This window comes from Sander lucioperca, chromosome 5 (assembly GCF_008315115.2).
Source record: "Sander lucioperca isolate FBNREF2018 chromosome 5, SLUC_FBN_1.2, whole genome shotgun sequence".
NCBI lineage: Eukaryota > Metazoa > Chordata > Actinopteri > Perciformes > Percidae > Sander > Sander lucioperca.
The window spans coordinates 4252884-4280093 of NC_050177.1; the positions used below are offsets into that span (position 1 = coordinate 4252884).

Here is a 27210-nt window from a genome sequence, read left to right on the forward strand (position 1 = left end):
CAAACTATACTATGAATTTTTATGACTTTTAATCCATGCTTCACATAGGGGAATTAGCTCAAATGTTAGAGCGCTTTCTTCGCATGCGAGAGGTAGTGGGATCGAAGCCCACATTCTCCAGAGGAGGTTTGGCTTTTCCCTGTTTTTGACTTGTTTGTTTCTTGTTGCTTTACAACCGAAATTTCAAATTATCAGTTTTTTTTTACTTCTTTCGAAATACTAGACTATGACTTTTTCTGACTTTTTCTTGACATACTATACTATGACTTTTTTCAACAAACTATACTATGAATTTTTTTGACTTACTATGCTCTGAATTTTTTACTTTTTTGAACATACTATACTATGACTTTTTTAATAACTTTTTTCGACAAACTATACTATGACTTTTTTTAACATACTATACTATGACTTTTTTAGTAACTTTTTTCGACAAACTATACTATGACTTTTTTCGACATACTATACTATGACTTTTTTAACTTTTTTCAACAATGCGAGAGGTAGTGGGATCGATGCCCACATTCTCCAGAGGAGGTTTGGCTTTTCCCTGTTTTTGACTTGTTTGTGTCTTGTTGCTTTACAACCGAAATTTCAAATAATCACTTTTTTTATGACTTCTTTCGAAATACTATACTATAACTTTTTATGACTTTTTTCAACAAACTATACTATGAATTTTTTTGACATACTATACTGTCTTTTTTTACTTTTTTCAACATACTATACTATGACTTTTAAAAACTTTTTTCGACAAACTATACTATGACTTTCTTAACGTTTTTCGACAAACTATACTATGACTTTTTTAACATACTATACTATGACTTTTTTAGTAACTTTTTTCGACAAACTATACTATGACTTTTTTAATAACTTTTTTCGACAACCTATACTATGAATTGTTCTGACATACTATACTATGACTTTTTTAACTTTTTTCAACAAACTATACTATGAATTTTTATGACTTTTAATCCATGTTTCACATAGGGGAATTAGCTCAAATGGTAGAGCGCTTGCTTCGCATGCGAGAGGTAGTGGGATCGATGCCCACATTCTCCAGAGGAGGTTTGGCTTTTCCCTGTTTTTGACTTGTTTGTTTCTTGTTGCTTTACAACCGAAATTTCAAATAATCACTTTTTTATGACTTCTTTCGAAATACTATACTATAACTTTTTATGACTTTTTTTTGACACTCTATACTATGACTTTTTTCAACAAACTATACTATGAATTTTTTTGACATACTATACTATGTCTTTTTTTACTTTTTTCAACATACTATACTATGACTTTTGAAAACTTTTTTCGACAAACTATACTATGACTTTTTTAACGTTTTTTTCGACAAACTATACTATGACTTTTGAAAACTTTTTTCGACAAACTATACTATGACTTTTTTAACATACTATACTATGACTTTTTTAGTAACTTTTTTCGACAAACTATACTATGACTTTTTTAATAACTTTTTTCGACAACCTATACTATGAATTGTTCTGACATACTATACTATGTCTTTTTATAACTTTTTTCAACAAACTATACTATGAATTTTTTTGACAGACTATACTATGACTTTTTTAACTTTTTTCAACAAACCATACTATGACTTTTTTTAATAACTTTTTTCAACAAACTATACTATGAATTTTTTTGACAGACTATACTATGACTTTTTTAACTTTTTTCAACAAACCATACTATGACTTTTTACCATACTATGACTTTTTTTAATAACTTTTTTCAACAAACTATACTATGAATTTTTATGACTTTTAATCCATGTTTCACATAGGGGAATTAGCTCAAATGGTAGAGCGCTTGCTTCGCATGCGAGAGGTAGTGGGATCGATGCCCACATTCTCCAGAGGAGGTTTGGCTTTTCCCTGTTTTTGACTTGTTTGTTTCTTGTTGCATTACAACCGAAATTTCAAATTATCAGTTTTTTTTTGACTTCTTTCGAAATACTAGACTATGACTTTTTATGACTTTTTCTTGACATACTATACTATGACTTTTTTCAACAAACTATACTATGAATTTTTTTGACTTACTATGCTCTGAATTTTTGACTTTTTTGAACATACTATACTATGACTTTTTTAATAACTTTTTTCGACAAACTATACTATGACTTTTTTTAACATACTATACTATGACTTTTTTAGTAACTTTTTTCGACAAACTATACTGACTTTTTTCGACATACTATACTATGACTTTTTTAATAACTTTTTTCGACATACTATACTATGTCTTTTTTTACTTTTTTCAACATACTATACTATGACTTTTAAAAACTTTTTTCGACAAACTATACTATGACTTTTTTAACGTTTTTCGACAAACTATACTATGACTTTTTTAACATATTATACTATGACTTTTTTAGTAACTTTTTTCGACAAACTATACTATGACTTTTTTAATAACTTTTTTCGACAACCTATACTATGAATTGTTCTGACATACTATACTATGTCTTTTTGTAACTTTTTTCAACAAACTATACTATGAATTTTTTTGACAGACTATACTATGACTTTTTTAACTTTTTTCAACAAACTATACTATGACTTTTTTAACGTTTTTCGACAAACTATACTATGACTTTTTTAACATACTATACTATGACATTTTTAGTAACTTTTTTCGACAAACTATACTATGACATTTTTGGACATACTACACTGTCTTTTTATGACTTTTTTCAACATACTATACTAAGACTTTTTATGACTTCTTTCGAAATACTATACTATGACTTTTTATGACTTTCTTTTGACACTCTATACTATGACTTTTTTCACCAAACTATACTATGAATTTTTTTTGACATACTATACTATGTTTTTTTATAACTTTTTTCAACAAACTATACTATGAATTTGTTCGACATACTATACTATGACTTTTTATGACTTTTTTCGGCAAACTATACTATGACTTTTTTTAATAACTTTTTTCAACAAACTATACTATGACTTTTTTTAATAACTTTTTTCGGCAAACTATACTATGACTTTTTTCAACAAACTATACTATGAATTTTTTTGACATACTATACTATGTCTTTTTATGACTTTTTTCAACATACTATACTAAGACTTTTTTTTAAACTTTTTTCGACAAACTATACTATGACTTTTTTAACATTTTTTCGACAAACTATACTATGACTTTTTTAACATACTATACTATGACTTTTTTTAGTAACTTTTTTCGACAAACTATAATGACTTTTTTCGACATACTACACTGTCTTTTTATGACTTTTTTCGACATACTATACTATGACTTTTAATAATTTTTTCGACAAACTATACTATGAATTGTTCTGACATACTATACTATGTCTTTTTATAACTTTTTTCAACAAACTATACTATGAATTTTTTTGAAAGACTATACTATGACTTTTTTAACTTTTTTCAACAAACCATACTATGACTTTTTTTAATAACTTTTTTCAACAAACTATACTATGAATTTTTATGACTTTTAATCCATGTTTCATGTAGGGGAATTAGCTCAAATGGTAGAGCGCTTGCTTCGCATGTGAGAGGTATTGGCATCGACGCCCACATTCTCCAGAGGAGGTTTGGGTTTTCCCTGTTTTTGACTTGTTTTTTTCTTGTTGCTTTACAACCGAAATTTCAAATTATCAGTTTTTTTTTTACTTCTTTCGAAATACTAGACTATGACTTTTTATGACTTTTTCTTGACATACTATACTTTGACTTTTTTCAACAAACTATATTATGAATTTTTTAATAACTTTTTTCGACAAACTATACTATGACTTTTTTCGGCAAACTATACTGTGACTTTTTTTAATAACTTTTATCGGCAAACTATACTATGACTTTTTTTAATAACTTTTTTCAACAAACTATACTATGAATTTTTATGACTTTTAATCCATCTTAGCTATAGGGGAATTAGCTCAAATGGTAGAGCGCTTGTTTAACATGTAAGAGGTAGTGGGATCGATTCCCACATTCTCCAGAGGGCCTTAGGATCTTTCCTGTTTTTGACTTGTTTGTTTCTTGTTGCTTTACAACCGAAATTTCAAATAATCACTTTTTTTGACTTCTTTCGAAATACTATACTATGACTTTTTATGACTTTTTTCAACAAACTATACTATGAATTTTTTTGACATACTATACTGTCTTTTTATGACTTTTTTCAACATACTATACTATGACTTTTTTTTAAAACTTTTTTCGACAAACTATACTATGACTTTTTTAACCTTTTTTCGACAAACTATACTATGACTTTTTTAGTAACTTTTTTCGACAAACTATACTATGACTTTTTTCGACATACTATACTATGACTTTTTTAATAACTTTTTTCGACAAACTATACTATGAATTGTTCTGACATACTATACTATGTCTTTTTTATAACTTTTTTCAACAAACTATGCTATGATTTTTTTTGACAGACTATACTATGACTTTTTTAACTTTTTTCAACAAACTATACTATGACTTTTTTAACGTTTTTCGACAAACTATACTATGACTTTTTTTAACATACTATACTATGACTTTTTTAGTAACTTTTTTCGACAAACTATACTATGACTTTTTTCGACATACTATACTATGACTTTTTTAATAACTTTTTTCGACATACTATTTTTGACAGACTATACTATGACTTTTTTAACTTTTTTCAACAATGCGAGAGGTAGTGGGATCGATGCCCACATTCTCCAGAGGAGGTTTGGCTTTTCCCTGTTTTTGACTTGTTTGTTTCTTGTTGCTTTACAACCGAAATTTCAAATAATCACTTTTTTTATGACTTCTTTCGAAATACTATACTATAACTTTTTATGACTTTTTTTTGACACTCTATACTATGACTTTTTTCAACAAACTATACTATGAATTTTTTTGACATACTATACTATGTCTTTTTTTACTTTTTTCAACATACTATACTATGACTTTTAAAAACTTTTTTCGACAAACTATACTATGACTTTTTTAACGTTTTTCGACAAACTATACTATGACTTTTTTAACATACTATACTATGACTTTTTTAGTAACTTTTTTCGACAAACTATACTATGACTTTTTTAATAACTTTTTTCGACAACCTATACTATGAATTGTTCTGACATACTATACTATGACTTTTTTAACTTTTTTCAACAAACCATACTATGACTTTTTTTAATAACTTTTTTCAACAAACTATACTATGAATTTTTATGACTTTTAATCCATGCTTCACATAGGGGAATTAGCTCAAATGTTAGAGCGCTTTCTTCGCATGCGAGAGGTAGTGGGATCGAAGCCCACATTCTCCAGAGGAGGTTTGGCTTTTCCCTGTTTTTGACTTGTTTGTTTCTTGTTGCTTTACAACCGAAATTTCAAATTATCAGTTTTTTTTTACTTCTTTCGAAATACTAGACTATGACTTTTTCTGACTTTTTCTTGACATACTATACTATGACTTTTTTCAACAAACTATACTATGAATTTTTTTGACTTACTATGCTCTGAATTTTTTACTTTTTTGAACATACTATACTATGACTTTTTTAATAACTTTTTTCGACAAACTATACTATGACTTTTTTTAACATACTATACTATGACTTTTTTAGTAACTTTTTTCGACAAACTATACTATGACTTTTTTCGACATACTATACTATGACTTTTTTAACTTTTTTCAACAATGCGAGAGGTAGTGGGATCGATGCCCACATTCTCCAGAGGAGGTTTGGCTTTTCCCTGTTTTTGACTTGTTTGTGTCTTGTTGCTTTACAACCGAAATTTCAAATAATCACTTTTTTTATGACTTCTTTCGAAATACTATACTATAACTTTTTATGACTTTTTTTTGACACTCTATACTATGACTTTTTTCAACAAACTATACTATGAATTTTTTTGACATACTATACTGTCTTTTTTTACTTTTTTCAACATACTATACTATGACTTTTAAAAACTTTTTTCGACAAACTATACTATGACTTTCTTAACGTTTTTCGACAAACTATACTATGACTTTTTTAACATACTATACTATGACTTTTTTAGTAACTTTTTTCGACAAACTATACTATGACTTTTTTAATAACTTTTTTCGACAACCTATACTATGAATTGTTCTGACATACTATACTATGACTTTTTTAACTTTTTTCAACAAACTATACTATGAATTTTTATGACTTTTAATCCATGTTTCACATAGGGGAATTAGCTCAAATGGTAGAGCGCTTGCTTCGCATGCGAGAGGTAGTGGGATCGATGCCCACATTCTCCAGAGGAGGTTTGGCTTTTCCCTGTTTTTGACTTGTTTGTTTCTTGTTGCTTTACAACCGAAATTTCAAATAATCACTTTTTTTATGACTTCTTTCGAAATACTATACTATAACTTTTTATGACTTTTTTTTGACACTCTATACTATGACTTTTTTCAACAAACTATACTATGAATTTTTTTGACATACTATACTATGTCTTTTTTTACTTTTTTCAACATACTATACTATGACTTTTGAAAACTTTTTTCGACAAACTATACTATGACTTTTTTAACGTTTTTTTCGACAAACTATACTATGACTTTTGAAAACTTTTTTCGACAAACTATACTATGACTTTTTTAACATACTATACTATGACTTTTTTAGTAACTTTTTTCGACAAACTATACTATGACTTTTTTAATAACTTTTTTCGACAACCTATACTATGAATTGTTCTGACATACTATACTATGTCTTTTTATAACTTTTTTCAACAAACTATACTATGAATTTTTTTGACAGACTATACTATGACTTTTTTAACTTTTTTCAACAAACCATACTATGACTTTTTTTAATAACTTTTTTCAACAAACTATACTATGAATTTTTTTGACAGACTATACTATGACTTTTTTAACTTTTTTCAACAAACCATACTATGACTTTTTACCATACTATGACTTTTTTTAATAACTTTTTTCAACAAACTATACTATGAATTTTTATGACTTTTAATCCATGTTTCACATAGGGGAATTAGCTCAAATGGTAGAGCGCTTGCTTCGCATGCGAGAGGTAGTGGGATCGATGCCCACATTCTCCAGAGGAGGTTTGGCTTTTCCCTGTTTTTGACTTGTTTGTTTCTTGTTGCATTACAACCGAAATTTCAAATTATCAGTTTTTTTTTGACTTCTTTCGAAATACTAGACTATGACTTTTTATGACTTTTTCTTGACATACTATACTATGACTTTTTTCAACAAACTATACTATGAATTTTTTTGACTTACTATGCTCTGAATTTTTGACTTTTTTGAACATACTATACTATGACTTTTTTAATAACTTTTTTCGACAAACTATACTATGACTTTTTTTCGACATACTATACTATGACTTTTTTAGTAACTTTTTTCGACAAACTATACTATGACTTTTTTTAACATACTATACTATGACTTTTTTAGTAACTTTTTTCGACAAACTATACTGACTTTTTTCGACATACTATACTATGACTTTTTTAATAACTTTTTTCGACATACTATACTATGTCTTTTTTTACTTTTTTCAACATACTATACTATGACTTTTAAAAACTTTTTTCGACAAACTATACTATGACTTTTTTAACATATTATACTATGACTTTTTTAGTAACTTTTTTCGACAAACTATACTATGACTTTTTTAATAACTTTTTTCGACAACCTATACTATGAATTGTTCTGACATACTATACTATGTCTTTTTGTAACTTTTTTCAACAAACTATACTATGAATTTTTTTGACAGACTATACTATGACTTTTTTAACTTTTTTCAACAAACTATACTATGACTTTTTTAACGTTTTTCGACAAACTATACTATGACTTTTTTAACATACTATACTATGACATTTTTAGTAACTTTTTTCGACAAACTATACTATGACATTTTTGGACATACTACACTGTCTTTTTATGACTTTTTTCGACATACTATACTATGACTTTTTTAATAACTTTTTTCGACAAACTATACTATGAATTGTTCTGACATACTATACTATGTTTTTTTATAACTTTTTTCAACAAACTATACTATGAATTTTTTTGAAAGACTATACTATGACTTTTTAACTTTTTTCAACAAACCATACTGTGACTTTTTTTTAACTTTTTTCAACAAACTATACTATGAATTTTTATGACTTTTAATCCATGTTTCACATAGGGGAATTAGCTCAAATGTTAGAGCGCTTTCTTCGCATGCGAGAGGTAGTGGGATCGAAGCCCACATTCTCCAGAGGAGGTTTGGCTTTTCCCTGTTTTTGACTTGTTTGTTTCTTGTTGCTTTACAACCGAAATTTCAAATTATCAGTTTTTTTTTACTTCTTTCGAAATACTAGACTATGACTTTTTCTGACTTTTTCTTGACATACTATACTATGACTTTTTTCAACAAACTATACTATGAATTTTTTTGACTTACTATGCTCTGAATTTTTTACTTTTTTGAACATACTATACTATGACTTTTTTAATAACTTTTTTCGACAAACTATACTATGACTTTTTTTAACATACTATACTATGACTTTTTTAGTAACTTTTTTCGACAAACTATACTATGACTTTTTTCGACATACTATACTATGACTTTTTTAACTTTTTTCAACAATGCGAGAGGTAGTGGGATCGATGCCCACATTCTCCAGAGGAGGTTTGGCTTTTCCCTGTTTTTGACTTGTTTGTGTCTTGTTGCTTTACAACCGAAATTTCAAATAATCACTTTTTTTATGACTTCTTTCGAAATACTATACTATAACTTTTTATGACTTTTTTTGACACTCTATACTATGACTTTTTCAACAAACTATACTATGAATTTTTTTGACATACTATACTGTCTTTTTTTACTTTTTTCAACATACTATACTATGACTTTTAAAAACTTTTTTCGACAAACTATACTATGACTTTTTTTCGACATACTATACTATGACTTTTTTTAAAAGTTTTTTCGACAAACTATACTATGACTTTTTTTTGACACTCTATACTATGACCTTTTTCAACAAACTATACTATGATTTTTTTTGACATACTATACTCTGTCTTTTTTAAAACTATTTTCGACAAACTATACTATGACTTTTTTAACATACTATACTATGACTTTTTATGACTTTTTTCGGCAAACTATACTATGACTTTTTTTAATAACTTTTTTCAACAAACTATACTATGACTTTTTTTAATAACTTTTTTCAACAAACTATACTATGACTTTTTTTAATAACTTTCTTAGGCAAACTATACTATGACTTTTTTAATAACTTTTTTCAACAAACTATACTATGAATTTTTATGACTTTTAATCCGTCTTACCTATAGGGGAATTAGCTCAAATGGTAGAGAGCTTGCTTAGCATGTAAGAGGTAGTGGGATCGATGCCCACATTCTCCAGAGGGCCTTAGGATCTTCCCTGTTTTTGACTTGTGTTTGTTTCTTGTTGCTTTACAACCAAAATTTCAAATTATCAGTTTTTTTTTATGACTTCTTTCGAAATACTATACTGACTTTTTATGACTTTTTTTTGACACTCTATACTATGACTTTTTTCAACAAACTATACTATGAATTTTTTTGACTTACTATGCTCTGAATTTTTGACTTTTTTGAACATACTATATTATGACTTTTTTAATAACTTTTTTCGACAAACTATACTATGACTTTTTTTCGACATACTATACTATGACTTTTTTTAAAAGTTTTTTCGACAAACTATACAATGACTTTTTTTAAAAGTTTTTTCGACACTCTATACTATGACTTTTTTCAACAAACTATACTATGATTTTTTTTGACATACTATACTATGTCTTTTTATGACTTTTTTCAACATACTATACTATGACTTTTTTAAAAACTATTTTCGACAAACTATACTATGACTTTTTTAACATACTATACTATGACTTTTTATGACTTTTTTCGGCAAACTATACTATGACTTTTTTTAATAACTTTTTTCAACAAACTATACTATGACTTTTTTTAATAAGTTTTTTCGGCAAACTATACTATGACTTTTTTTAATAACTTTTTTCAACAAACTATACTATGACTTTTTTAATAACTTTTTTCAACAAACTATACTATGAATTTTTATGACTTTTAATCCGTCTTACCTATAGGGGAATTAGCTCAAATGGTAGAGCGCTTGCTTAGCATGTAAGAGGTAGTGGAATCGATGCCCACATTCTCCAGAGGGCCTTAGGATTTTCCCTGTTCTTGTGTTTGTTTCTTGTTGCTTTACAACCGAAATTTCAAATTATCACTTTTTTTATGACTTCTTTCGAAATACTATACTATGACTTTTTATGACTTTTTTTTGACACTCTATACTATGACTTTTTTCAACAAACTATACTATGAATTTTTTTGACATACTATACTATGTCTTTTTATGACTTTTTTCAACATACTATACTATGACTTTTTTAAAAACTTTTTTCGACAAATTATACTATGACTTTTTTAACGTTTTTCGACAAACATACTATGACTTTTTTAACATACTATACTATGACTTTTTTAGTAACTTTTTTCGACAAACTATACTATGACTTTTTTGACATACTACACTGTCTTTTTATGACTTTTTTTCGACAAACTATACTATGAATTGTTCTGACATACTATACTATGTCTTTTTATAACTTTTTTCAACAACCTGTACTATGATTTTTTTGACTTTTTTGAACAGACTATACTGACTTTTTTTAAAAGTTTTTTCGACAGACTACACTATGAATTTTTATGACTTTTAATCCATGTTACCTATAGGGGAATTAGCTCAAATATTAGAGTGCTTGCTTAGCATGTAAGAGGTAGTGGGATCGATTCCCACATTCTCCAGAGGACCTTAGGATCTTCCCTGTTTTTGACTTGTGTTTGTTTCTTGTTGCTTTACAACCGAAATTTCAAATTATCACTTTTTTATGACTTCTTTCGAAATACTATACTATGACTTTTTATAACTTTTTTTGACACTCTATACTATGACTTTTTTCAACAAACTATACTATGATTTTTTTTGACATACTATACTATGTCTTTTTATGACTTTTTTCAACATACTATACTATGACTTTTTTAAAAACTTTTTTCGACAAACTATACTATGACTTTTTTAACTTTTTTCAACAAACTATACTGACTTTTTTAACATACTATACTATGACTTTTTTAGTAACTTTTTTCGACAAACTATACTATGACATTTTTCGACATACTATACTGTATTTTTATGACTTTTTTCGACATACTATACTATGACTTTTTTAATAACTTTTTTTCGACAAACTATACTATGAATTTTTATGACATACTATACTATGTCTTTTTATAACTTTTTTCGACAAACTATACTATGAATTTTTTCGGCAAACTATACTATGACTTTTTTTAATAACTTTTTTCAGCAAACTATACTATGAATTTTCATGACTTTTATCCCATGTCACCATAGGGGAATTAGCTCAAATGGTAGAGCGCTTGCTACCATTTGAGCTAATTCCCCTATGGTGACATGGGATAAAAGTCATGAAAATTCATAGTATAGTTTGGTGAAAAAAGTTATTAAAAAAAGCCATAGTATAGTTTGCCGAAAAAATTCATAGTATAGTTTGTCGAAAAAAGTTATAAAAATACAGTATAGTATGTCGAAAAATGTCATAGTATAGTTTGTCGAAAAAAGTTACTAAAAAAGTCATAGTATAGTTTGTCGAAAAAAGTTTTTAAAAAAGTCATAGTATAGTATGTTGAAAAAAGTCATAAAAAGACATAGTATAGTATGTCAAAAAAAATCATAGTATAGTTTGTTGAAAAAAGTCATAGTATAGAGTGTCAAAAAAAAGTCATAAAAAGTTATAGTATAGTATTTCGAAAGAAGTCATAAAAAAAGTGATTATTTGAAATTTCGGTTGTAAAGCAACAAGAAACAAACAAGTCAAAAACAGGGAAAAGCCAAACCTCCTCTGGAGAATGTGGGCATCGATCCCACTACCTCTCGCATGCGAAGCAAGCGCTCTACCATTTGAGCTAATTCCCCTATGTGAAGCATGGATTAAAAGTCATAAAAATTCATAGTATAGTTTGTTGAAAAAAGTTATTAAAAAAAGTCATAGTATGGTTTGTTGAAAAAAGTTAAAAAAGTCATAGTATAGTATGTCAGAACAATTCATAGTATAGGTTGTCGAAAAAAGTTATTAAAAAAGTCATAGTATAGTTTGTCGAAAAAAGTTAAAAAAGTCATAGTATAGTTTGTCGAAAAAAGTTTTTAAAAGTCATAGTATAGTATGTTGAAAAAAGTAAAAAAAGACATAGTATAGTATGTCAAAAAAATTCATAGTATAGTTTGTTGAAAAAAGTCATAGTATAGAGTGTCAAAAAAAAGTCATAAAAAGTTATAGTATAGTATTTCGAAAGAAGTCATAAAAAAAGTGATTATTTGAAATTTCGGTTGTAAAGCAACAAGAAACAAACAAGTCAAAAACAGGGAAAAGCCAAACCTCCTCTGGAGAATGTGGGCATCGATCCCACTACCTCTCGCATTGTTGAAAAAAGTTAAAAAAGTCATAGTATAGTCTGTCAAAAAAAATCATAGTATAGTTTGTTGAAAAAAGTTATAAAAAGACATAGTATAGTATGTCGAAAAAAGTTATTAAAAAAGTCATAGTATAGTATGTCGAAAAAAGTCATAGTATAGTTTGTCGAAAAAAGTTACTAAAAAAGTCATAGTATAGTATGTTAAAAAAAGTCATAGTATAGTTTGTCGAAAAACGTTAAAAAAGTCATAGTATAGTTTGTTGAAAAAAGTTATAAAAAGACATAGTATAGTATGTCGAAAAAAGTTATTAAAAAAGTCATAGTATAGTATGTCGAAAAAAGTCATAGTATAGTTTGTCGAAAAAAGTTACTAAAAAAGTCATAGTATAGTATGTTAAAAAAAGTCATAGTATAGTTTGTCGAAAAACGTTAAAAAAGTCATAGTATAGTTTGTTGAAAAAAGTTAAAAAAGTCATAGTATAGTCTGTCAAAAAAAATCATAGCATAGTTTGTTGAAAAAAGTTATAAAAAAGACATAGTATAGTATGTCGAAAAAAGTCATAGTATAGTTTGTCGAAAAAAGTTACTAAAAAAGTCATAGTATAGTTTGTCGAAAAAAGGTTAAAAAAGTCATAGTATAGTTTGTCGAAAAAAGTTTTAAAAAAAAGTCATAGTATAGTATGTTGAAAAAAGTCATAAAAAGACAGTATAGTATGTCAAAAAAATTCATAGTATAGTTTGTTGAAAAAAGTCATAAAAAGTCATAGTATAGTATTTCGAAAGAAGTCAAAAAAAGTGATTATTTGAAATTTCGGTTGTAAAGCAACAAGAAACAAACAAGTCAAAAACAGGAAAGATCCTAAGGCCCTCTGGAGAACGTGGGAATCGATCCCACTACCTCTTACATGTTAAACAAGCGCTCTACCATTTGAGCTAATTCCCCTATAGCTAAGATGGATTAAAAGTCATAAAAATTCATAGTATAGTTTGTTGAAAAAAGTTATTAAAAAAAGTCATAGTATAGTTTGCCGATAAAAGTTATTAAAAAAGTCACAGTATAGTTTGCCGAAAAAAGTCAGAGTATAGTTTGTCGAAAAAAGTTATTAAAAATTCATAATATAGTTTGTTGAAAAAAGTCAAAGTATAGTATGTCAAGAAAAAGTCATAAAAAGTCATAGTCTAGTATTTCGAAAGAAGTAAAAAAAAAACTGATAATTTGAAATTTCGGTTGTAAAGCAACAAGAAAAAAACAAGTCAAAAACAGGGAAAACCCGAACCTCCTCTGGAGAATGTGGGCGTCGATGCCAATACCTCTCGCATGCGAAGCAAGCGCTCTACCATTTGAGCTAATTCCCCTACATGAAACATGGCTTAAAAGTCATAAAAATTCATAGTATAGTTTGTTGAAAAAAGTTATTAAAAAAAAGTCATAGTATGGTTTGTTGAAAAAAGTTAAAAAAGTCATAGTATAGTCTTTCAAAAAAATTCATAGTATAGTTTGTTGAAAAAAGTTATAAAAAGACATAGTATAGTATGTCAGAACAATTCATAGTATAGTTTGTCGAAAAAATTATTAAAAGTCATAGTATAGTATGTCGAAAAAAGTCATAAAAAGACAGTGTAGTATGTCGAAAAAAGTCATTATAGTTTGTCGAAAAAAGTTACTAAAAAAAGTCATAGTATAGTATGTTAAAAAAGTCATAGTATAGTTTGTCGAAAAACGTTAAAAAAGTCATAGTATAGTTTGTCGAAAAAAGTCATAGTATAGTTTGCCGAAAAAAGTTATTAAAAAAAGTCATAGTATAGTTTGTTGAAAAAAGTTATTAAAAAAAGTCATAGTATAGTTTGCCGAAAAAAGTCATAAAAAGTCATAGTATAGTATGTCGAACAAATTCATAGTATAGTTTGTTGAAAAAAGTTATAAAAAAACATAGTATTAGTATGTCAAAAAAAATTCATAGTATAGTTTGGTGAAAAAAGTCATAGTATAGAGTGTCAAAAGAAAGTCATAAAAAGTCATAGTATAGTATTTCGAAAGAAGTCATAAAAAGTATTAGTATAGTATATTGAAAAAAGTCATAAAAAGACATAGTATAGTATGTCAAAAAAAATCATAGTATAGTTTGTTGATAAAAGTCATAGTATAGTCTGTCAAAAAAAGTTTTTAACAAAATCATAGTATAGTCTGTCCAAAAAGTCATAAAAGTCATAGTATATTATTTCGAAAGAAGTCATAAAAAAGTGATAATTTGAAATTACAGTTGTAAAGCAACAAGAAACAAACACAAGTCAAAAACAGGGAAAATCCTAATGTCCTCTGGAAAATCTGGGTGTCAATCCCACTACCTCTCGCATGCTAAGCAAGCGCTCTACCATTTGAGCTAATTCCCCTATGGTGACATGGGATAAAAGTCATGAAAAGCCATAGTATAGTTTGCCGAAAAAATTCATAGTATAGTTTGTCGAAAAAAGTTATAAAAATACCGTATAGTATGTCGAAAAATGTCATAGTATAGTTTGTCGAAAAAAGTTACTAAAAAAGTCATAGTATAGTATGTTAAAAAAGTCAGTATAGTTTGTGGAAAAAAGTTTTTAAAAAAGTCATAGTATAGTATGTTGAAAAAAGTCATAAAAAGACATAGTATAGTATGTCAAAAAAAATCATAGTATAGTTTGTTGAAAAAAGTCATAGTATAGAGTGTCAAAAAAAGTCATAAAAAGTCATAGTATAGTATTTAAAAAGAAGTCATAAAAAAAAGTGATAATTTGAAATTTCGGTTGTAAAGCAACAAGAAACAAACACAAGTCAAAAACATGGAAGATCCTAAGGAGAATGTGGGAATCGATCCCACTACCTCTTACATGCTAAGCAAGCACTCTAATATTTGAGCTAATTCCCCTATAGGTAACATGGATTAAAAGTCATAAAAATTCATAGTATAGTTTGTTGAAAAAAGTTATTAAAAAGTCATAGTATAGTTTGTTGAAAAAATTTAAAAAAGTCATAGTGTAGTCTGTCGAAAAAACTTTTAAAAAAAGTCAGTATAGTCTGTTCAAAAAAGTCAAAAAAATCATAGTACAGGTTGTTGAAAAAAGTTATAAAAAGACATAGTATAGTATGTCAGAACAATTCATAGTATAGTTTGTCGAAAAAAGTCATAAAAAGACAGTGTAGTATGTCGAAAAAAGTCATAGTATAGTTTGTCGAAAAAAGTTACTAAAAAAGTCATAGTATAGTATGTTAAAAAAGTCATAGTATGTTTGTCGAAAAACGTTAAGAAAGTCATAGTATAATTTGTCGAAAAAAGTTTTTAAAAAAGTCATAGTATAGTATGAAAAAAGTCATAAAAAGACATAGTATAGTATGTCAAAAAAATTCATAGTATAGTTTATTGAAAAAAGTCATAGTATAGAGTGTCAAAAAAAAGTCATAAAAAGTCATAGTATAGTATTTCGAAAGAAGTCATAAAAAAAGTGATAATTTGAAATTTCGGTTGTAAAGCAACAAGAAACAAACACAAGTCAAAAACAGGGAAGATCTTAAGGCCCTCTGGAGAATGTGGGCATCGATCCCACTACCGCTTACATGCTAAGCAAACGCTCTACCATTTGAGCTAGTTTGCCGAAAAAAGTTATTAAAAAAAGTCATAGTATAGTTTGTTGAAAAAAGTCATAAAAATTCATAGTATAGTATGTTGAAAAAAGTCATAAAAAGACATAGTATAGTATGTCAAAAAAAATCATAGTATAGTTTGTTGAAAAAAGTCATAGTATAGTTTGTCAAAAAAAAGTCATAGTATAGTTTGTAGAAAAAACTTTTAAAAAAAGTCATAGTATAGTATGTCGAAAAAAAGTCATAGTATAGTTTGTCGAAAAAAGTTATTAAAAAAGTCATAATATAGTATGTTCAAAAAAGTCAAAAATTCAGAGCATAGTAAGTCAAAAAAATTCATAGTACAGTTTGTTTAAAAAAGTCATAGTATAGTATGTCAAGAAAAAGTCATAAAAAGTCATATTAGTATTTCAAAAGAAGTCAAAAAAAAACTGATAATTTGAAATTTCGGTTGTAAAGCAACAAGAAACAAACAAGTCAAAAACAGGGAAAATCCAAACCTCCGTTGGAGAATGCGGGCGTTGATCCCACTACCTCTCGCATGCAAAGCAAGCGCTCTACCATTTGAGCTAATTCCCCTATGTGAAACATGGATTAAAAGTCAGAAAAATTCATAGTATAGTTTGTTGAAAAAAGTTATTAAAAGACATAGTATAGTATGTCAGAACAATTCATAGTATAGTTTGTCGAAAAAATTATTAAAAGTCATAGTATAGTATGTCGAAAAAAGTCATAAAAAGACAGTGTAGTATGTCGAAAAAAGTCATTATAGTTTGTCGAAAAAAGTTACTAAAAAAAGTCATAGTATAGTATGTTAAAAAAGTCATAGTATAGTTTGTCGAAAAAAATCATAGTATAGTTTGTTGATAAAAGTCATAGTATAGTCTGTCAAAAAAAGTTTTTAACAAAATCATAGTATAGTCTGTCCAAAAAAGTCATAAAAAGTCATAGTATATTATTTCGAAAGAAGTCATAAAAAAGTGATAATTTGAAATTACAGTTGTAAAGCAACAAGAAACAAACACAAGTCAAAAACAGGGAAAATCCTAATGTCCTCTGGAAAATCTGGGTGTCAATCCCACTACCTCTCGCATGCTAAGCAAGCGCTCTACCATTTGAGCTAATTCCCCTATAGGTAACATGGATTAAAAGTCAAAAAAATTCATAGTATAGTTTGTTGAAAAAAGTTATTAAAAAAAGTCATAGTATAGTATTTTGAAAAAAGTCATAAAAAGACATAGTGAAGCATGTCGAAAAAAGTCATAGTATAGTATGTCGAAAAAAGTCATAAAAAGACAGTGCAGCATGGCGAAAAAAGTCATAGTATAGTATGTCGAAAAAAGTCATAAAAAGACAGTGTAGTATGTCAAAAAATGTCATAGTATAGTTTGTCGATAAAAGTTACTGAAAAAGTCATAGTATAGTATGTCGAAAAACGTCATAGTATAGTTTGTCGAAAAAAGTTATTAAAAAAGTCATAGTATAGTATGTTCAAAAAAGTCATAGTATAGTTTGTCGAAAAAAGTTAGTAAAAAAAGTCATAGTATAGTATGTTCAAAAAAGTCATAGTATAGTTTGTCGAAAAAAGTAATTAAAAAAAGTCATAGTATAGTATGTTCAAAAAAGTCATAGTATAGTTTGTTGAAAAAAGTCATAGTATAGTATGTCAAAAAAAAGTCATAAAAAGTCATAGTATAGTATTTCGAAAGAAGTCATAAAAAAAGTGATAATTTGAAATTTCGGTTGTAAAGCAACAAACACAAGTCAAAAACAGGGATCCTCTGGAGAATGTGGGCATCGATCCCACTACCTCTTACATGCTAAGCAAGCGCTCTACCATTTGAACTAATTCCCCTATAGGTAAGATGGATTAAAAGTCAGAAAAATTCATAGTATAGTTTGTTGAAAAAAGTTATTAAAAAAAGTCATAGTATAGTAATTTGAAAAAGTCATAAAAAGACAGTGCAGCATGGCAAAAAAGTCATAGTATAGTATGTCGAAAAAAGTCATAAAAAGACAGTGTAGTATGTCGAAAAATGTCATAGTATAGTTTGTCGATAAAAGTTACTGAAAAAGTCATAGTATAGTATGTCGAAAAAAGTCATAAAAAGTCATAGTATAGTATGTTAAAAAAGTCATAGTATAGTTTGTCGATAAAAGTTACTGAAAAAGTCATAGTATAGTATGTCGACAAAAGTCATAGTATAGTTTGTCGAAAAAAGTTATTAAAAAAGTCATAGTATAGTATGTTCAAAAAAGTCATAGTATAGTTTGTCGAAAAAAGTTATTAAAAAAAGTCATAGTATAGTATGTTCAAAAAAGTCATAGTATAGTTTGTCGAAAAAAGTTATTAAAAAAAGTCATAGTATAGATTGTTGAAAAAAGTTATTAAAAAAAGTCATAGTATAGTTTGTTGAAAAAAGTTATTAAAAAAAGTCATAGTATAGTTTGCCGAAAAAAGTCATAAAAAGTCATAGTATAGTATGTTAAAAAAGTCATAGTATAGTTTGTCGATAAAAGTTACTGAAAAAGTCATAGTATAGTATGTCGAAAAAAGTCATAGTATAGTTTGTCGAAAAAAGTTATTAAAAAAGTCATAGTATAGTATGTTCAAAAAAGTCATAGTATAGTTTGTCGAAAAAAGTTATTAAAAAAAGTCATAGTATAGATTGTTGAAAAAAGTTATTAAAAAAAGTCATAGTATAGTATGTCGAAAAAAGTCATAGTATAGTTTGTCGAAAAACGTTAAAAAAGTCATAGTATAGTTTGTCGAAAAAAGTTTTTAAAAAAGTCATAGTTTAGTATGTTGAAAAAAGTCATAAAAAGACATAGTATAGTATGTCAAAAAAAGTCATAGTATAGTTTGCTGAAAAAAGTTATTAAAAAAAGTCATAGTATAGTTTGTTGAAAAAAGTTATTAAAAAAAGTCATAGTATAGTTTGCCGAAAAAAGTCATAAAAAGTCATAGTATAGTTTGTCGAAAATAGTTTTTAAAAAAGTCATAGTATAGTAATGTTGAAAAAAGTCATAAAAAGACATAGTATAGTATGTCAAAAAAATCATAGTATAGTTTGTTGAAAAAAGTCATAGTATAGAATGTCAAAAAAAAGTCATAGTATAGTTTGTCGAAAAAACTTTTAAAAAAAGTCATAATATAGTATGTCGAAAAAAAGTCATAGTATAGTTTGTCGAAAAAAGTTATTAAAAAAGTCATAATATAGTATGTTCAAAAAAGTCAAAAATTCAGAGCATAGTAAGTCATAAAAAGTCATAGTATAGTATGTTCAAAAAAGTCATAGTATAGTTTGTCGAAAAAAGTTATTAAAAAAAGTCATAGTATAGTATGTTCAAAAAAGTCATAGTATAGTTTGTCGAAAAAAGTTATTAAAAAAAGTCATAGTATAGATTGTTGAAAAAAGTTATTAAAAAAAGTCATAGTATAGTTTGCCGAAAAAAGTCATAAAAAGTCATAGTATAGTATGTTAAAAAAGTCATAGTATAGTTTGTCGATAAAAGTTACTGAAAAAGTCATAGTATAGTTTGTCGAAAAAAGTTATTAAAAAAGTCATAGTATAGTATGTTCAAAAAAGTCATAGTATAGTTTGTCGAAAAAAGTTATTAAAAAAAGTCATAGTATAGTATGTTCAAAAAAGTCATAGTATAGTTTGTCGAAAAAAGTTATTAAAAAAAGTCATAGTATAGATTGTTGAAAAAAGTTATTAAAAAAAGTCATAGTATAGTATGTCGAAAAAAGTCATAGTATAGTTTGCCGAAAAAAGTCATAAAAAGTCATAGTATAGTTTGTCGAAAATAGTTTTTAAAAAAGTCATAGTATAGTAATGTTGAAAAAAGTCATAAAAAGACATAGTATAGTATGTCAAAAAAAATCATAGTATAGTTTGTTGAAAAAAGTCATAGTATAGAATGTCAAAAAAAAGTCATAGTATAGTTTGTCGAAAAAACTTTTAAAAAAAGTCATAGTATAGTTTGTCAAAAAAAGTTATTAAAAAAGTCATAGTATAGTATGTTCAAAAAAGTCAAAAATTCAGAGCATAGTAAGTCAAAAAAATTCATAGTATAGTTTGTTGAAAAAAAGTCATAGTATAGTATGTCAAGAAAAAGTCATAAAAAGTCATAGTCTAGTATTTCGAAAGAAGTCAAAAAAAAAACTGATAATTTGAAATTTCGGTTGTAATGCAACAAGAAACAAACAAGTCAAAAACAGGGAAAAGCCAAACCTCCTCTGGAGAATGTGGGTATCGATCCCACTACCTCTCGCATGCGAAGCAAGCTCTCTACCATTTGAGCTAATTCCCCTATGAGAAACATGGATTAAAAGTCATAAAAATTCATAGTATAGTTTGTTGAAAAAAGTTAAAAAGTCATAGTATAGTCTTTCAAAAAAATTCATAGTATAGTTTGTTGAAAAAAGTTATAAAAAGACATAGTATAGTATGTCAGAACAATTCATAGTATAGTTTGTCGAAAAGAGTTATTAAAAAAGTCATAGTATAGTATGTCGATAAAAGTCATAAAAAGACAGTGTAGTATGTCCAAAAAAGTCATAGTATAGTTTGTCGAAAAAAGTTACTAAAAATGTCATAGTATAGTTTGTCGAAAAAAGCTTTTAAAAAAGTCATAGTATAGTATGTTGAAAAAAGTCATAAAAAGACAGTGTAGTATGTCGAAAAAAGTCATAGTATAGTTTGTCGAAAAAAGTTACTAAAAAAGTCATAGTATAGTATGTTAAAAAAGTCATAGTATAGGTTGTCGAAAAACGTTAAAAAAGTCATAGTATAGTTTGTCGAAAAAAGTTTTTAAAAAAGTCATAGTATAGTATGTTGAAAAAAATCATAAAAAGACATAGTATAGTAATTCAACAAAATTCATAGTATAGTTTGTTGAAAAAAGTCATTGTATAGAGTGTCAAAAAAAAGTCATAAAAAGTCAAAGTATAGTATTTCGAAAGTCATAGTATAGTTTGCCGAAAAAAGTTATTAAAAAAAGTCATAGTATAGTTTGTTGAAAAAAGTTATTAAAAAAAGTCATAGTATTTTTTGTCGAAAAAAGTTACTAAAAAAGTCATAGTATAGTATGTCGAAAAAAAGTCATAGTATAGTATGTCGAAAAAAGTTATTAAAAAAGACATAGTATAGTATGTTCAAAAAAGTCAAAAATTCAGAGCATAGTAAGTCAAAAAAATTCATAATATAGTTTGTTGAAAAAAAGTCATAGTATAGTATGTCAAGAAAAAGTCATAAAAAGTCATAGTCTAGTATTTCGAAAGAAGTCAAAAAAAAAACTGATAATTTGAAATTTCGGTTGTAATGCAACAAGAAACAAACAAGTCAAAAACAGGGAGGTCATAGTATAGTATGTTCAAAAAAGTCATAGTATAGTTTGTCGAAAAAAGTAATTAAAAAAAGTCATAGTATAGTATGTTCAAAAAAGTCAAAAAAATTCATAGTATAGTTTGTTGAAAAAAGTCATAGTATAGTATGTCAAAAAAAAGTCATAAAAAGTCATAGTATAGTATTTCGAAAGAAGTCATAAAAAAAGTGATAATTTGAAATTTCGGTTGTAAAGCAACAAGAAACAAACACAAGTCAAAAACAGGGATCCTCTGGGGGTCCTCTGGAGAATGTGGGCATCGATCCCACTACCTCTTACATGCTAAGCAAGTGCTCTACCATTTGAGCTAATTCCCCTATAGGCAACATGGATTAAAAGTCAAAAAAATTCATAGTATAGTTTGTTGAAAAAAGTTATTAAAAAAGTCATAGTATAGTATTTTGAAAAAAGTCATAAAAAGACATAGTGAAGCATGTCGAAAAAAGTCATAGTATAGTATGTCGAAAAAAGTCATTGTATAGTTTGTCGAAAAAAGTTATTAAAAAAGTCATAGTATAGTTTGTCGAAAAAAGTTAGTAAAAAAAGTCATAGTATAGTATGTTCAAAAAAGTCATAGTATAGTTTGTCGAAAAAAGTAATTAAAAAAAGTCATAGTATAGTATGTTCAAAAAAGTCAAAAAAATTCATAGTATAGTTTGTTGAAAAAAGTCATAGTATAGTATGTCAAAAAAAAGTTATAAAAAGACATAGTATAGTATGTCAGAACAATTCATAGTATAGTTTGTCGAAAAAAGTTATTAAAAAAGTCATAGTATAGTATGTCGAAAAAAGTCATAAAAAGACAGTGTAGTATGTCGAAAAAAGTCATAGTATAGTTTGTCGAAAAAAGTTACTAAAAAAGTCATAGTATAGTATGTTCAAAAAAGTCATAGTATAGTTTGTCGAAAAAAGTTATTAAAAAAAGTCATAGTATAGTATGTTCAAAAAAGTCAACAAAATTCATAGTATAGTTTTTTGAAAAAAGTCATAGTATAGAGTGTCAAAAAAAAGTCATAAAAAGTCATAGTATAGTATTTCGAAAGAAGTCGTAAAAAAAGTGATAATTTGAAATTTCGGTTGTAAAGCAACAAGAAACAAACACAAGTCATAAACAGGGAAGATCCTAAGGCCCTCTGGAGAATGTGGGCATCGATCCCACTACCTCTTACATGCTAAGCAAGCACTCTACCATTTGAGCTAATTCCCCTATAGGTCAGATGGATTAAAAGTCATAAAAATTCATAGCATAGTTTGTTGAAAAAAGTTATTAAAAAAAGTCATAGTATAGTATGTCGAAAAAAGTCATTGTATAGTTTGTCGATAAAAGTTACTGAAAAAGTCATAGTATAGTATGTCGAAAAAAGTCATAAAAAGTCATAGTATAGTATGTCGAAAAAATTCATAGTATAGTTTGTCGAAAAAAGTTATAAAAGACATAGTATAGTATGTCATAACAATTCACAGTATAGTTTGTCAAAAAAAATGCTAAGCAAGCGCTCTACCATTTGAGCTAATTCCCCTATAGGTAAGATGGATTAAAAGTCATAAAAATTCATAGAATAGTATGTTGAAAAAAGTTAAAAAAGTCATAGTATAGTCTGTCGAAAAAAGTTATTAAAAAAAGTAATAGTATAGTATGTCGAAAAAAGTCATTGTATAGTTTGTCGAAAAAAGTTGTTAAAAAAGTCATAGTATAGTATTTTGAAAAAAGTCATAAAAAGACATAGTGCAGCATGGCGAAAAAAGTCATAAAAAGACAGTGTAGTATGTCAAAAAATGTCATAGTATAGTTTGTCGATAAAAGTTACTGAAAAAGTCATAGTATAGTATGTCGAAAAACGTCATAGTATAGTTTGTCGAAAAAAGTTATTAAAAAAGTCATAGTATAGTATGTTCAAAAAAGTCATAGTATAGTTTGTCGAAAAAAGTTAGTAAAAAAAGTCATAGTATAGTATGTTCAAAAAAGTCATAGTATAGTTTGTCGAAAAAAGTAATTAAAAAAAGTCATAGTATAGTATGTTCAAAAAAGTCAAAAAAATTCATAGTATAGTTTGTTGAAAAAAGTCATAGTATAGTATGTCAAAAAAAAGTCATAAAAAGTCATAGTATAGTATTTCGAAAGAAGTCATATAAAAAGTGATAATTTGAAATTTCGGTTGTAAAGCAACAAGAAACAAACACAAGTCAAAAACAGGGATCCTCTGGGGGTCCTCTGGAGAATGTGGGCATCGATCCCACTACCTCTTACATGCTAAGCAAGCGCTCTACCATTTGAGCTAATTCCCCTATAGGTAACATGGATTAAAAGTCAAAAAAATTCATAGTATAGTTTGTTGAAAAAAGTTATTAAAAAAAGTCATAGTATAGTATTTTGAAAAAAGTCATAAAAAGACATAGTGAAGCATGTCGAAAAAAGTCATAGTATAGTATGTCGAAAAAAGTCATAAAAAGACAGTGCAGCATGGCGAAAAAAGTCATAGTATAGTATGTCGAAAAAAGTCATAAAAAGACAGTGTAGTATGTCAAAAAATGTCATAGTATAGTTTGTCGATAAAAGTTACTGAAAAAGTCATAGTATAGTATGTCGAAAAACGTCATAGTATAGTTTGTCGAAAAAAGTTATTAAAAAAAGTCATAGTATAGTATGTTCAAAAAAGTCAAAAAAATTCATAGTATAGTTTGTTGAAAAAAGTCATAGTATAGTATGTCAAAAAAAAGTCATAAAAAGTCATAGTATAGTATTTCGAAAGAAGTCATAAAAAAAGTGATAATTTGAAATTTCGGTTGTAAAGCAACAAACACAAGTCAAAAACAGGGATCCTCTGGAGAATGTGGGCATCGATCCCACTACCTCTTACATGCTAAGCAAGCGCTCTACCATTTGAACTAATTCCCCTATAGGTAAGATGGATTAAAAGTCAGAAAAATTCATAGTATAGTTTGTTGAAAAAAGTTATTAAAAAAAGTCATAGTATAGCATGTCGAAAAAAGTCATTGTATAGTTTGTCGAAAAAAGTTATTAAAAAAGTCATAGTATAGTATTTTGAAAAAAGTCATAAAAAGACATAGTGCAGCATGGCGAAAAAAGTCATAGTATAGTATGTCGAGAAAAGTCATAAAAAGACAGTGTAGTATGTCGAAAAATGTCATAGTATAGTTTGTCGATAAAAGTTACTGAAAAAGTCATAGTATAGTATGTCGAAAAAAGTCATAAAGTCATATATAGTATGTCGAAAAAATTCATAGTATAGTTTGTCGAAAAAAGTTATAAAAAGACATAGTATAGTATGTCATAACAATTCACAGTATAGTTTGTCAAAAAAAAGTTATTAAAAAAGTCAGTATAGTATGTCGAAAAAAGTCATAAAAATACAGTATAGTATGTCGAAAAATGTCATAGTATAGTTTGTCGAAAAAAGTTACTAAAAATGTCATAGTATAGTATGTTAAAAAAGTCAGTATAATTTGTCGAAAAAAGTTAAAAAAGTCATAGTATAGTTTGTCGAAAAAAGTTTTTAAAAAGTCATAGTATAGTTTGTTGAAAAAAGTCATAGTATAGAGTGTCAAAATAAAGTCATAAAAAGTCATAGTATAGTATTTCGAAAGAAGTCATTAAAAAAGTGATAATTTGAAATTTCGGTTGTTAAGCAACAAGAAACAAACACAAGTATCCTCTGGGGGTCCTGTGGAGAATGTGGGCATCGATCCCACTACCTCTTACATGCTAAGCAAGCGCTCTACCATTTGAGCTAATTCCCCTATAGGTAAGATGGATTAAAAGTCAGAAAAATTCATAGTATAGTTTGTTGAAAAAAGTTATTAAAAAAAGTCTATAGTATAGCATGTCGAAAAAAGTCATTGTATAGTTTGTCGAAAAAAGTTATTAAAAAAGTCATAGTATAGTATTTTGAAAAAAGTCATAAAAAGACATAGTGAAGCATGTCGAAAAAAGTCATAGTATAGTATGTCGAAAAAAGTCATTGTATAGTTTGTCGAAAAAAGTTATTAAAAAAGTCATAGTATAGTATTTTGAAAAAAGTCATAAAAAGACATAGTGCAGCGTGGCGAAAAAAGTCATAGTATAGTTTGTTGAAAAAAGTCATAGTATAGTATGTCAAGAAAAAGTCATAAAAAGTCATAGTCTAGTATTTCGAAAGAAGTAAAAAAAAAACTGATAATTTGAAATTTCGGTTGTGAAGCAACAAGAAACAAACAAGTCAAAAACAGGGATCCTCTGGGGGTCCTCTGGAGAATGTGGGCATCGATCCCACTACCTCTTACATGCTAAGCAAGCGCTCTACCATTTGAGCTAATTCCCCTATAGGTAACACGGATTAAAAGTCAAAAAAATTCATAGTATAGTTTGTTGAAAAAAGTTATTAAAAAAAGTCATAGTATAGTATTTTGAAAAAAGTCATAAAAAGACATAGTGAAGCATGTCGAAAAAAGTCATAGTATAGTATGTCGAAAAAAGTCATTGTATAGTTTGTCGAAAAAAGTTATTAAAAAAGTCATAGTATAGTATTTTGAAAAAAGTCATAAAAAGACATAGTGCAGCGTGGCGAAAAAAGTCATAGTATAGTATGTCGAAAAAAGTCATAAAAAGACATTGTAGTATGTCGAAAAATGTCATAGTATAGTTTGTCGATAAAAGTTACTAAAAAAGTCATAGTATAGTATGTTAAAAAAGGCAGTATAATTTGTCGAAAAAAGTTAAAAAAAAGTCATAGTATAGTTTGTCGAAAAAAGTTTTTAAAAAGTCATAGTATAGTATGTTGAAAAAAGTCATAAAAAGACATAGTATAGTAAGTCAAAAAAATTCATAGTATAGTTTTTTGAAAAAAGTCATAGTATAGAGTGTCAAAATAAAGTCATAAAAAGTCATAGTATAGTATTTCGAAAGAAGTCATTAAAAAAGTGATAATTTGAAATTTCGGTTGTAAAGCAACAAGAAACAAACACAAGTCAAAAACAGGGATCCTCTGGGGGTCCTCTGGAGAATGTGGGCATCGATCCCACTACCTCTTACATGCTAAGCAAGCGCTCTACCATTTGAGCTAATTCCCCTATAGGTAAGATGGATTAAAAGTCAGAAAAATTCATAGTATAGTTTGTTGAAAAAAGTTATTAAAAAAGTCATAGTATAGCATGTCGAAAAAAGTCATTGTATAGTTTGTCGAAAAAAGTTATTAAAAAGTCATAGTATAGTATTTTGAAAAAAGTCATAAAAAGACATAGTGCAGCATGGCGAAAAAAGTCATAGTATAGTATGTCGAGAAAAGTCATAAAAGACAGTGTAGTATGTCGAAAAATGTCATAGTATAGTTTGTCGATAAAAGTTACTGAAAAAGTCATAGTATAGTATGTCGAAAAAAGTCATAAAGTCATATATAGTATGTCGAAAAAATTCATAGTATAGTTTGTCGAAAAAAGTTATAAAAAGACATAGTATAGTATGTCATAACAATTCACAGTATAGTTTGTCAAAAAAAAGTTATTAAAAAAGTCAGTATAGTATGTCGAAAAAAGTCATAAAAATACAGTATAGTATGTCGAAAAATGTCATAGTATAGTTTGTCGAA

General features: G+C 27.2%; 1 non-coding gene and 2 pseudogenes across 1 annotated transcript; 1 reads left to right on the forward strand and 2 right to left on the reverse strand.

Annotated features, from left to right (window-relative positions):
• The window catches only part of LOC118495060, a 1111612-nt pseudogene that overhangs the window by 152604 nt on the left and 931798 nt on the right, over positions 1 to 27210 (reverse strand).
• Positions 1 to 27210, reverse strand: part of LOC116036201 — a 131174-nt pseudogene that overhangs the window by 6168 nt on the left and 97796 nt on the right.
• trnav-aac lies at positions 3945 to 4017 on the forward strand. Its single transcript has one exon. It is a non-coding gene; the product is annotated as a tRNA-Val (tRNA).